The sequence below is a fragment of the Equus quagga genome, chromosome 10, assembly GCF_021613505.1.
Source record: "Equus quagga isolate Etosha38 chromosome 10, UCLA_HA_Equagga_1.0, whole genome shotgun sequence".
Classification (NCBI taxonomy): Eukaryota; Metazoa; Chordata; class Mammalia; order Perissodactyla; family Equidae; genus Equus; species Equus quagga.
This window is the reverse complement of record NC_060276.1, coordinates 704,688-719,470: the sequence shown is the minus strand read 5'-3', so window position 1 is coordinate 719,470 and position 14,783 is coordinate 704,688. Positions and strand designations below refer to the sequence as shown.

Genomic DNA, 14,783 nt, shown 5'->3' with positions numbered 1-14,783 from the left:
AATAGGGAGGGAAGAAGTGAAACTCTTGCTGTTTGCAGACGACATGATCTTATATATAGAAAACCCCAAAGAATCCATTGGAAAACTGTTAGAAGTAATCAACAACTACAGCAAAGTTGCAGGGTATAAAATCAATTTGCATAAATCAGTAGCATTTCTATACTCCAATAATGAACTAACAGAAAAAGAACTCAAGAACACAATAACATTCACAATCGCAACAAAAAGAATAAAATACCTTGGGGTAAACTTAACTAAGGAAGTGAAGGACCTATATAATGAAAATTACAAGGCCTTTCTGAGAGAATTGGATGACGACATAAGGAGATGGAAAGACATTCCATGTACATGGATTGGAAGAATAAACATAGTTGAAATGTCCGTTCCACCTAAAGCAATCTACAGATTCAACGCCATCCCAATCAGAATCCCAATGACATTCTTTACAGAATTAGAACAAAGAATCCTAAAATTCATATGGGGCAACAAAAGACCCCGAATTTCTAAAGCCATCCTGAGAAAAAAGAACAAAACGGGAGGCATCACAATCCCTGACTTCAAAACATACTACAAAGCTACAGTAATCAAAACAGCATGGTACTGGTACAAAAACAGGTGCACAGATCAATGGAACAGAATTGAAAGCCCAGAAATAAAACCACACATCTATGGACAGCTTATCTTTGACAAAGGAGCTGAGGGCATACAATGGAGAAAAGAAAGTCTTTTCAACAAATGGTGCTGGGAAAACTGGAAAGCTACATGTAAAAGAATGAAAATTGACCATTCTTTTTCACCATTCACCAAAATAAACTCAAAATGGATCAAAGACCTAAAGGTGAGACCTGAAACCATAAGGCTTCTGGAAGAAAACGTAGGCAGTACACTCTTTGACCTCAGTATTAAAAGGATCTTTTTGGACACCATGCCTTCTCAGACAAGGGAAACAACAGAAAGAATAAACAAATGGGACTCCATCAGACTAAAGGGCTTCTTCAAGGCAAATGAAAACAGGATTGAAACAAAAAAACAACCCATTAACTGGGAAAAAATATTTGCAAGTCATATATCTGACAGAGGCTTAATATCCATAATATATAAAGAACTCTCACAACTCAACAACAAAACATTAAACAACCCAATCAAAAAATGGGCTGGAGACATGAACAGACATTTCTCCAAAGAAGATATACGGATGGCCAATAGGCACATGAAAAGATGCTCATCATCGCTGATCATCAGGGAAATGCAAATCAAAACTACACTAAGATATCACCTTACACCTGTTAGAATGACAAAAATATCTAAAACTAATAGTAACAAATGTTGGAGAGGTTGTGGAGAAAAAGGAACCCTCATACACTGCTGGTGGGAATGCAAACTGGTGCAGCCACTATGGAAAACAGTATGGAGATTCCTCAAAAAATTAAAAATAGAACTACCATATGGTCCAGCCATCCCACTACTGGGTATTTATCCAAAGAGCTTGAAGTCAGCAATCCCAAAAGTCCTATGCACCCCAATGTTCATTGCAGCATTATTTACAATAGCCAAGACGTGGAAGCAACCTAAGTGCCCAGCAACAGACGAATGGATAAAGAAGATGTGGTACATATATACAATGGAATACTACTCAGCTGTAAAACAGAAGAAAATCATTCCATTTGCAATAACATGGATGGACCTTGAAGGAATTATGTTAAGTGAAATAAGCCAGCGAGAGAAGGATAATCTGTGTATGACTCCACTCATATGAGGACTTTAAAATTATGGACTAAGAACAGTTTAGTGGATACCAGGGGAAAGGTGGGGTGGGGGGTGGGCACAAAGGGTGAAGTGGTGCACCTACAACATGACTGACAAACATTAACGTACAACTGAAATTTCACAAGATTGCAACTTGTCATTAACTCAATAAAAAAAAAGTCAGCTATCAATCTTATTGTTCCTTTGGAGGTAATGTATATTTTTTTCTCTCTGATCTTTAATATCTCCCCTTTATCCTTGGTTTTCTTAGGTTTGATTTTTATTTGCCTATGTACATTTTCTTTGTATTTATCTTGCTTAGAGTATATTTAGCTTCTTGAATCTGTGACTTGATATGTTTCATCAATTTTGGAAAATTCTTAGACCTTATCTCTTCAATTTTTTTCCTGTCCCATTTTCTGCATGCTCTCCTCCAAGGACTCCAATTACACTTATGCTATATCATTTGAGAGTGCTCCACCATTCTTTTTCCTTTCTGTGCTTCTATTTAGATACATTTGCTTGACCCTAATCCTGTCTTCTGTGGTGTTTATCTTGAAATAACTCATCCAACGAGCTTTTAATTTTAGATGATGTGTTTTCCAATTCAGAACGACCATTTGATTTTTTGAAATAGATTCCAATTTCTAATTGAAATTCTCCATTTTCTCATCAATATTGTCAATCTGTTCTCTATTTTCTTTCATTTACAAAAATTATATTAAAGTCCCTGTATGTTAATCCCTATATCTGGATCATCTGTGGTTTGATTCTGATATCTACTTTTTCTCTTGATTACCAATCACACTTTCCTGCCTCTTCACAGTCTTATAATTCTTCACTGTATACTGGATATTGTGTAGCAAAAGCTATGGAGGCTTTAGATAATATTTTCTAGAAGAAAGCATGCTCCCTTCATTCTGTTAGGCAGAAGGAATGAAGGGTTGATGATCTCAATCCAATCAAGTTTTGCACTTAGGGCTGCTTGCAATTTTGGTACAACTCAGTTGACCTCTGGTTTATCCCTGTTTCTCAGGCATGCCCATCCAAGATTTTTGACTTAGAAATTAGAAAATCTTTGTTCCTTCAGCCCTTAAGACATTTCAGCAAAGGCCACCAAGAAAGAAAGTAGCTCGTGATCATCACCTCAACTAGGTAGTCCTCTCCCCCTCCTCCACTTAAATTTTGGCTCATCTAATTCTTATTGCTCCACAGCTCTCCAATGATTTTTAAAATATGAATTTTTTTATTTTTCTAGTTTTTATAGTTGTTGCAGCAGGAGTGTTGGTCTGCCATGACCTACTCTCTACCCAGGAGCAGAAGTCACACTAGCTTTCTTTTGGTTAATATTTTCACGGCATGCTGTTCTCCATCCTTTTACTTTCAACCTTTTATACTCTTATGCTTTAGATCTGTAGCTTGGAAACAGCATCTAGTTATATTTTAAAGTCAGGTAAGCCAATCTTTGTCTTTTAACTGGACCATTTAATCCATTTATAATTAATATTAATTCTGATATATTCGGATTTGTAGCTACCATCTTCTTTTTCCTATTCTGTTTCTTTTTTCCCTTTCTTGCCTTCTTTTGTATTGATTATTTTAATTTTCCCTTTACTCTTGGATGTTGCACACTTGATGTCTACCATTTTAATGCTTACCTTAGAAATCACAACATGAATCTTTAACTTAGCAAAGTCTTCATGTAATCAATATCTTTTTTAGAAAAATTTCCACCTTTATCAAGATGTAATTAGGGGGCCGGCCCCATGGCCGAGTGGTTAAGTTCATGCACTCTGCTTCAGTGGTCTATGGCTTTGCTGGTTTGGATCCTGGGTGTGGACATGGCACCGCTTATCAGGCCATGCTGAGGCAGCGTCCCATATAGCACAACCAGAGGCACTCACAACTAGGATATACAACTATGTACTGGGGGCTTTGGGGAGAAGAAGGAAAAAAAAAAAGAAGATTGGCAACAGATGTTAGCTCAGGTGCCAAAAAAAAAGATGTAATTAGAATATAACAAACTACATACATTCAAAGTGTACAATTTGATGGGATTTTATGTATGTATACACATGTAAAACCATCAGAACAATCAGCATAATGAACATATTCATCATTCTCAAAAAATTCTTAATTAATTTCTTTACTGTTCTCCTGAACAATAAATACAAGGACATTAGAATACTTTAATTCCATTTACCCCTACCTCACTTATAAGCTCTTTTGGGGGGGGGGGGGTACAATTTAATTCTATGTGTCTTTTTTTCCCATTAAAATTTGTTTTAATTGGTCTCAAAACTCTGTGAAGATTTTCAGTCAAGTTGTTTCCATTAAAAAGCACTGATTTAAAAACTAATAACTCAAAACTGCAACACAAATAAACGAAATGGTCTACAAAACATTATCCTTTTCTTCTGAAGGTTTTATGATGCATTTATTAGTAACTAAACTTTGACTATTAAATTTGAATGGCCACTTGAGGTAGTTCTGAGACTGTTCTTCCACCACTGACTAAGATTGGGGTGGCAGGTATTAGGGACAATATTCATTTAGCCTGTTGAGCTTTCGGGGAAGACTTGGTGACTTCGCCAGCTCCAGCAGCCTTCTTATCCACTGCTTTGATGACACTCATAGCAACTGTCTGTCTCAGGTCATGAACAGCACAACAGCACAGAGCAGGATATTCAGAGAAGTTCTCAACACACATGAGCTTGCCAGGAACCATATCAACAATGGCAACATCTAAGAAAAGTGGCATCAGAGAGACCAAGGAAGAACATGTATCAACTATCAAATACTACTATGAGTTCAACTAAGATGAGGACTGAGAATTAGTAATGTAAACATCAACAATGACCTTGAAAATGTAGTGTTGATGGAATAATGGAGATAAAAGCCATTTCTGAAGCAACATTTTTTGTGAGGGCAGAAAGGGTGGGATCAAGTGCAAAACTGAAGAGGTTAACCTTAGGAACACAGACAGTACATTTATTGTCACATTGTCATAAGCATGAAGACAATATATGGGTACAGATGTTGATAACTGTGATGTTGGAAGTCTGTGGCAGTTCATTGAACAGCATCAGCTAGGAGTGAGAAGGAGTGTTGGAGAAAGGGCAAACGGTGTTGGAGATTTAAGGAAAAAAGCAGAAAATGTAAGATAGAGGTTCAGGAAAGTGGGAAAGTCAGTGGACTAGGGAAATATTCTATGGTTGCTGTTAGCAATAAGAGCTCACTTGAGGTAAAAAGCAAAGTCAGAAAGTGACAACGGGTAATAAAGAGGGCACCTACCCTTCCTCTAGGACCTGTATTATCTGACCACTGCTCATCTCTACCACTCCACCCCTCCCCCAAGTACTCTACTGTACTCCAGTCATGCTGGTCCTTTTTCCATTCCTCAAACATGCTAACCTTGGTCCATTCTCAGGACCTTTGCATTTCCTGTTCCCTGGCCTGGAAACGTCTTCTCTAACAGCTCCATCAGCTGGCCTCTTATCATCATGTAGGTCTCAACTCCACAAAGAGGATTTCTTTGACCACCACAGCTAAAGTAACACCTCCAGTCACTCTCTACCATATTATTTGATTCTATCTTCTGATTAGCACCATCAAGATTCCCAGATTTGGACTTGGACACCAGCATCATGGTGGAGTGAGCTGTTCCCTTAGTCTCTCACCACTAAGATACAACCAAAAGGACATTCATTAACCAAAAGAGGACACCCACACAGTACAATAGGACGTTTGAGAGATCCATGTAGCCATATGTCTGAAGGCGGGGGTACTGGATTCCCAGAAAGCAGTGGAAGGAGGTGAGCAGATCTCTTTCCCCTCCCCAGTGGCAGCAATCTAGGGTGCAGGACCTCATGCATGGGCTGGCATGCAACTCTAAGAGGAGATGGGGAAACAAGCAGGCGTCCAGAGCAATGCTTTTGCTTTCAGAGTTGCATCCCAGCCCACAGGAATGCTCCACACTGAGGTGGCTCAGCCACTGCATGGGCACCCCTACCAAGCCCAGCAGCCCAGGTGGGCCACCAATGAGTGCAGAGTGGGCTTGCAGGCACAAAAGAAAGTGACCTTCCCCTTCCTTCCTGCCTGGTCCACCAGCTTGGCCAGTTGGCCAGGGCAGCAGATCCACACCAGAGCACCTGTGCCTGAGCGTGGGACCTGCCAAGCAGTGACAGTCAGAAGCAAATGCAGATGAACTCTATCAGCACACCTTCCAGCAGATGGGCACAACTTTCAGCAGATGCAGCAGGTTCAGAAAATAGCTCCCCCCCCCACAGTGGCAGCAGGTGGAATCTGTGACTAGATACTACCACTAAGCACAGGCAAAGGTCCACGTCATCAAACACCATGAAGACCTACATTAACACTCCAGATTAGAAGGAAAATGACAAGTATCCAGAAACCAATCCTGAAGTCACATAAATTTACAGTCTAAATGACAGAGAATTCAAAATAGATATCATAAAGAAACTCAACAAGTTACAAGAAAACTCAGATAATTCAGTGAACTCAAGAATAAAATTAATGAGCAGAAGAAATTCTTCACAAAAGAGATTGAAACTCTAAAACAAACAAACAAACAAACAAAAAAACAAACAGAAATGATGGGCATGAAGAACACAATGAATGAGATAAAAAGCAATCTAGAAACCTTAAAAAACAGAGCTGACATTATGGAGGACAGAATTAGCAATTTAGAGGACAGAAATATAGAAATGCTTCAGGTAGAGGAGAGAGAACTAAGACTAAAAAAAGAAGAAGAAATTCTCTGAGAAATAGCTGATGGAGTTGGAAAAAGCAAAATAAGGATTATAGGTATTCCAAAGGGAGAAGACAGGGAGAAAGGAGCAGAGAGCTGGTTCAAAGAAATAATAGCTGAGAAGTTCCCAAAACCTGGGGAAGGAACTGGAATTACAAGTAAATGAAGCAAATAGAACTCCTAATTACATGAATGCAAAAAGACCTAGTCCAAGGCATATATTAGTAAAAGTCAATGACAAAGAAAACATATTAAGTGCAGCAAGGCAGAAGAGTATAATCTACAAAGGAACCCTCATCAGGCTTTCAGCAGACTTCTTAGCAGAAACCTTACAGTCCAGGAGAGAGTAGAATGATATTTTCAAAATACTGAAAAACAAAATCTTTCAGCCAAGAATACTCTATCCAGTGAAACTATCCTTCAGATTCAGAAGTAAAAACTTTCCCAGACAAACAAAGCTGAGGGAGTTTGTGGCCACAAGACTCACATTACAAGAAATCATGAAGAATACTCTCATACCTGAAACAAAAAGGAAAAGGTTTACAAAGCCTTGAGCAAGGAGATAAATTGACAGAGAAAATCAGAAAATGCAGCTTTCTATCAGAACAGGTTAGCAAACATAACATTAGAGATGGAAGAAGAAGGACTGATGTCAGCAACTTGGAGTGAGCCATTCCCTTTGTCTCTCCCCCTTTTGAGCTACAATTAAATGGACATTCACTAAACAACGGAGGAAGCCCACACAGCACAACAGGATGCCTGAGAGACTCAGGCAGCCATACATCTGAGGGTGGATAGACTGGTCCCCTGGGAAGTGGTGGAGATAGGTGAGCATGCCCTGCTCTCCCCTGGTAGCCCTGTGCACATGCACAAGTGCTTTCCAGCCTGATACAAGCACCCTGAATGTGGGAACATGCACCAGAGCGACTGTAGGAAGAGGTGGTGGCAGCCCTTAGCCCACTTGTGGTGGCTTTCCTGGCAGCAAAGGGGAGCCCACTTTGCCCCTGTGGAGCCAAGGAGTGGCCCTAGCTCAGTCCTGGGGAGGAAGCCCCGCCCACCAAGCACAGTGGCCCTGCAGACTGCAAGCAGAGACCACAGCAAATCTACACACCAGAGCAAGCACACTCCAGGTTCATATGAGCATCCATAGTGCCACTGAGCCCCAAAAGAGGTAACATGTCCTGAGGAAGCTGTGGGAAGAGGGGGTGGCAGCCCTTAGCCTGCTGGTGATTGCTTTCCCAGTGGGAAGGGGGAGCCCACTATGCCCCTGCGGGGCCAAGGATTGGCCCTAGCTCAGTACAGCAAGGAATCCCCATCCAACAAGCACAGTCCACACAAGCTCCTGAATGCACACCAAGCTGGGGCAAGTGCCCATAATACCCCCACAGCTTCCAGCAGATGGGGTTGGGCCAGAAACTCTGCTCCTGCTGCTCCCTAGCAGTAACAGGTGGAATCTATTACCTAGTACTACCACAAATGCCCCAACAACCTAAATGATAGAGAATTCAAAATAGCTGTCATAAAGAAACTCAACGATTTACAAGAGAACACAGAAAGACAATTTAATGAGCTCAGGAATAAAATGAATCTCATCACCAGAGAGACTGAAACTATAAAAAAATATCCAGCAGAAATTCTGGATATGAAAAACACAATTAATGAAGTAAAAAATAATCTAGAATCCATAAGAAATAGAGCTGAAGTTGTGGAGGAAAGAATTAGTTATTTAGCGGATTAAAATATAGAAATTCTACCAGTGGAGGAGGAGACAGAACTAAGATTTTTTTAAAATGAAGGCATTCTTTGAGAAATATCAGACTCAATTAGGAAAAGCAACATCAGGACTGTAGGTATTCAAGAGGGAGAAGAGAGAGAGAAAGTAGCAGAGACCTTGTTCAAAGAAATAATAGCTGAGAAGTTCCCAAACCTGGGGATGGATCTGGATTTAAAAATAAACAAAGCTAATACAATGCCTAGTTACATTGCTGCTAAAAGACCTTCCCCAAGGCATATATTAGTAAAAATGCTAAAAGTCAATGACAGAGAAAAAAATATTAAGGGCAGCAAGGCAGAAGAAAATAACCTGCAAAGGAAACCCTATCAGGCTTTCAGTGGCTTTCCCAGCAGAAACACTACAGGCTAGGAGATAATGGAATGATATATTCAAAATACTGAAAGACAAACTGTTTCAGCTAAGACTATTCTATCCAATGAAACTTTCCTTCAGATATGATGGAGAAATAAAAGCTTTCCTAGGTAAACAAAAGCTGAGGGAGTTCATTGCTGCTGGACCTCCCCTACAAGAAATAATTAAAGATGCCCTCACACCTGAAACAAAAAGGCACAGGTCTACAAAGCTCTGAGCAAGGAGATAAATAGACATACATAATAAGAAAACTGCAGCTCTCTATCAGAAGAGGGAAGCAAAGACTCAATTATAACTTAAGAGATAAAGGGAAAGAAATCATCAAAAGTAATGATAAATGCTTCGACTTAGTCACAAACTCACAACATTAAAAACAGAACAATTTGTAACAGCAATAACTCAAAATGGGAGAGGAAAAGGAAGGAACTTGCTTAGGTCTATGGCGATAAGAGGCTATGAGAAAATGGACTATTTCATCTATGAGATCTTTTATACAATCCTCATGGTAACTGCTAAACAAAAATTCAGAGCAGAGCCACAATTCACAAAAAGAGAGAAAACTGAGAATACCTCTTCAGAAAACCACCAAAATGAAATGGCAGTCAGAAATACAAAGGAAAAAAACCAATGGAAACATAGAACAACCAGAAAAAAAGAGATAAAATGGCAGTATTAAGCCCTCATATGTCAATAATCACTCTAAATGTAAATGGATTGAATTCTCAATCAAAAGACACAGAGTAGCTGGGTGGATTAGAAAACAAGACCCAACAATATGCTGCCTCAAGGAAACACATCTCAGCTCTAAAGACAAACATAGGCTCAGAGTGAATGGATGGAAGACAATACTCCAAGCTAATGGCAAACAAAAGAAAGCAGGTATTGCCACACTTATATCAGATAAAGCAGACTTCAAGTTAAAAAAGACAATGAGAGAACAAGAGAGGCAGTGTATAATGATAAAAAGTACATTCCACCAAGAGGATATAACACTTATTAATATACATGCACATAACACAGGGGCACCAAAGAACATAAGGCAATTATTAAGACACCTAAAGGAAGAAATTAGAACTAGTAGGGGACCTCAACACCCCACCTACATCAATGGATAGATCATACAGACAAAAAGTCAACAAGGAAATAGAAGATTTAAACAAAAAACTTGATCAGATGGAATTAATAGATATATAGAGAGCATTCCATCCAAAAACAGCGGAATACACATTCTTCTGAAGTGCACATGGATCATTCTCAAAAATAGACCATATATTGGGAAGCAAGGCAAGCCTCAATAAATTTAAGAAGATCAAAATCATCTTAACCATCTTTTCCAACCACAATGTTATGAAACTGGAAATCAACTATAAGAAAAAAACTGGGGGGCCAGCCCCATGGCCAAGTGATTAAGTTCGTGTGCTCTGCTTTGGCAGCCCAGGGTTTCATCGGTTCTGATCCTGGGCACGGACATGACACCACTCACCAGGCCATGTTGAGGCAGTGTCCCACATGCCACAACTACAAGGACCCACAACTAAAATATACAACTATGTACTAGGGGGATTTGGGGAGAAAAAGCAAAAAGAAAAAAAAACTGGCAAAGTCAGAAATATGTGGAGACTTAACAACATGCTAGTGAACAACCACTGGAATCAGTGAAGATATCAAAGGGGATATTAAAAAATACCTGGAGACAAATGAAAATGAAAATACAACATATCAACTCTTAGGAGATGCAGCAAAAGTGGTCATGAGAGGGAAATTCATAGCAATACAGGCCTACCTCAACAAGCAAGAAAAATCTCAAGCAATCTTAAAATGCACCTAACAGAACTAGAAAAAGAACAAAGCCCAATGTCAGCAGAAGGCAGGAAATAATAAAAATCAGAGCAGAAATAAATGAAATAGAGACTAAAAATCAGTAGATAGGATTAATGAAACCAAGAGCTGGTTCTTTGAGAAGATAAACAAAATTGACAGACCCTTAGCCAGACTCAATAAGAACAAAAGAGAGAAATCTCAAATAAATAAAATTAGAAATAAAAGAGGAAAAATTACAACAGATACTACAGAAATACAAACGATTATAAGAGAATACTATGAAAACCTATATGCCCACAAATTTGATAACATGGAAGAAACACATAAATTCTTAGACTCATACAACCTCCCAAAACTGAATTAATAAGAAATAGGGAATCCGAATAAACCAATCACAAGTAAAGAGATTGAAACAATAATCAAAAACCTTCCAAAAAGCAAAACTGCAGGACCAGATGGCTTCTCAGGAGAATTCTACCAAACATTCAAAGAAGATTTATTATTTATTTATTTATTTATTTATTTTTATTGCAATAACATTGGTTCATAAAATTACATAAATTTCAGGCATACATCATTATATATTTCTATTTCTGTGTAGATTACATCATGTTTACCACCCAAAGACTACTTATAATCCATCACCACACACCTGTGCTTAATCACCCCTTTCACTCTCCTTCTTCTCCTCTTCACCTCTGGTAACCACCAATCCAATCTCTGTCTCTATGTGTTTGTTTGTCATTTTTATCTTCTACTTATGAGTGAGATCATACGGTATTTGACTTTCTCTCTCTGACTTATTTCACTTAGCATAATACCCTTAAGGTCCATGCATGTTGTCATAAATGGCTGGATTTCATCATTTCTTATGGCTGAGTAGTATTCCATTGTGTATAGATACCACATCTTTATCCATTCATCCCTTGATGGGCACCAAGGTTGCTTCCAAGTCTTGGCTATTGTGAATAATGCTGCAATTAACATAGGGGTGCATGTATCTTTATGCATTCACATTCGTGTTTTCATGTTCATTGGGTAAATAGCCAGTGGTGGAATAGCTAGATCACATGGTAGATATATTCTTAATTTTTTGAGGACTCTCCATAATGTTTTCCATAGTTGTTGCACCAGTTTGCACTCCCATCAGCAGTGTATGACGGTTCCCCTTCAAGGAAGATTTAATACCTATCCTTCTCAAACAATTCCAAAAAATTGAAGAAAACAGAATACTTCTTAACTGATTCTAAGAGGCCAACATCACCCTGATACCAAAACCAGACAAGGACAATACAAAGAAGAAAAATTACAGCCCAATATTGCTGATGAACATAGATGCAAAAATCCTCAACAAGATATTGGCAAACCAAATACAGCAATACATTAAAAGGATCATACACCATGATCAAATGAGATTTATTCTGGGGAAGCAGGGATGGTTTGCCATCCACAAATCAATTAATGTGATACACCACATTAGCAAAATGAGGAATAAGAATCACATGATCATCTCAATAGATTCAGAGAAAGCATTTGACAAGATCCAACATCCATTTATGATAAAAACTCTCAATAAAATGGGTATACAAGGAAAGTACCTTAACATAATAAAGACCAAATATGACAAACCTGCAGCCAACATCATACTCAATGGTGAAAAACTGAAAGCCATTCCTCTGAGAACAGGAACAAGATAAGGGTACCCACTGTCGCCACTCTTATTCAACATAGTAGTGGAAGTTTTGGCCAGAGCAATTAGGCAAGGAAAAAAAATAAAAGGAATCCAAACTGGAAAATAGGAAGTGAAACTCTTGCTGTTTGTTGATGACATGATTCTATAAATAGAAAACCCTAAAGAATCCATCAGAAGACTACTAGAAATAGTCAACAACTACAGTAAAGTTGCAGGGTACAAATCAACTTACAAGAATCAGTTGCATTTCTATACTCTAATAACGAACTAGCAGAAAGAGAACTCAACAATACAATCCCATTTATAACCACCACCACCACAACAAAAAATATCTAGGAATAAATTTAACCAAGAATGTGAAAGATCTATACATTGAAAACTATAAAATAGTATTGAAAGAAATTGAAGATGACATAAAGAAATGGAAAGATACTACATGCACAAGGATTGGAAGAATAAACATAGTTAAAGTGTCCATATTACCTAAAGCAATCTACAGATTCAATGCAATCCCAATCAGAAACCCAATGACAGTCTTAATGAAAATAGAACAAAGACTCCTAAAATTTATATGGAAGAACAAAAGACCTTGAATACTGAAGACAATCCTGAGAAAAAAGAACAAAGCTGGAGGCATCACAATCCCTGACTTCAAAATATACTACAAAGCCATAATAATCAAGACAGCATGACACTGGCACAAAAACAGACACACGGATCAATGGAACAGAATTGAAAGCCCAGAAATAAAACGACACATCTATGGACAGCTAATCTTCTACAAAGGAGCCAAGAAATACAATGAAGAAAGAAAATTCTCTTCAATAAATGGTGTTAGGAAAACTGAAGAGCCACATGCAAAAGAATGAAAGTAGACCATTATCTTACACTATACACAAAAATTAAGTCAAAATGTATTAAAGACGTGAAGGTAAGGCCTGAAACCATAAAACTCCTAGAAGAAAATATAGGCAGTAAACTTGCTGACATTGGTCTTCACAGCATCTTTTCAAATACCATGTCTACTTGGGCAAGGGAAACTAAAGAAAAAATAAACAAATGGGACTACATCAGACTAAAAAGCTTCTGCAAAGCAAAGGAAACCATGAACAAATGAAAAGACAACCCACAAACTGGGAGAAAATATTTGCAAATAAAATATCTGACAAGGTGTTAATCTCCAAAACATATAAAGAACTCATACAACTCAACAATAAAAAAACAAACGACCTGATCAAGAAATGGGCAGAGGATACGAACAGACATTTTTCCAAAGAAGATATACAGGTGGCCAACAGGCACATGAAAAGATGTTCAACATCACTAATCATTAGGGAAATGTAAATCAAAACTACAACAAGATATCATTTCACACCCATCAGAATGGCTATAACTACCAAGACAAAAATCAACAAATGTTGGAGAGGATGTGGAGAAAAGAGAACCCTCATACACTGCTGGTGGGAATGCAAACTGGTGCAGCCACTATGGGAAACAGCATGGAGATTTCTCAAAAAACTAAAAACAGAAATACCATACAATCCAGCTATCCCACTAATGGGTATTCATCCAAAGAACTTGAAATCAACAATTCAAAGAGATTTATGCACCCCTATGTTCACTGCAGCATTATTCACAATAGCCAAGGCATGGAAGCAACTCAAGTGCCCATCAATGGAAGAATGGATAAAGACGATGTGGTATATATATATACAATGGAATACTACTCAGCTATAAAAAGACAAAATCATCCCATTTGCAACAATATGGATGTACCTTGAGGGCATTATCTTAAGTGAAATAAGCCAGACAGAGAAAGACAAACACCGTACAGTTTCACTCATATGTGGAAGATAAACAAACATGTGGACAAAGAGAACAAATTGGTGGTTACCAGAGGGGAAGGGGGTTTGGGGGTGGGAGAAAGGGGTAAAGGGGCATATATGTATGGTGATGGATAAAAATTAGACTATTAGTGGTGAGCACGATGAAGTCTATACAGAATACTGATAAATAATAATGTACACCTGGAATTTCACAGTTATAAACCATTTTGACCTCAATAAAAAAAAGATTCTCCTATTTGTTTTTATACTAAGTTATTATCTGTTGCTCTCCCCAATAGACTGTAAGCTCCTACATTGCTGCACTCCAGTGTCTGCAAAAATGTCTGGCATATAGTACATGCTCGATAAATATTTGTTAACTGATTTTTCTCCTTATGTTTATCTTCCAAATTTTTCTGTGCTTTCTCTCCCCTGCCCAACCTCCCTCTACTCCCCTAACAATCAAATCCTCCCATTTTTCCCTCTGGATCCTCAGTACAATCGAAAAGAACTTTCCCTGCATCCTCAACCTCTTTACCACACACTTCACCTCTTCCTCTTGCCTCTTTCAGGGCTCTCTCATGAGACCAAGACTTCTTGTGCAACTCATAAGGCTGAAAGGTAAGGTTTACTTTCTTCCTGTTCCCCATTGCTGCTTCTTGACCCTCTACTCTTTTGTAAACCCCTCTTCTTTTCCTCCATCCCACCAGAGTAAGAGTTTCATACCATCTGGATTTACCATCCTCTAACTCTCATTGCTGGGTCATCATCTACCTCCAA

The 14,783-nt window shown here is 38.5% G+C and overlaps 1 protein-coding gene across 10 annotated transcripts in view; it reads right to left on the bottom strand.

Moving 5' to 3' along the window:
• Positions 1–14,783, bottom strand: part of F8 (coagulation factor VIII) — a 131,236-nt gene that overhangs the window by 46,131 nt on the left and 70,322 nt on the right. The gene's annotated exons all lie outside the window — the stretch shown is intronic.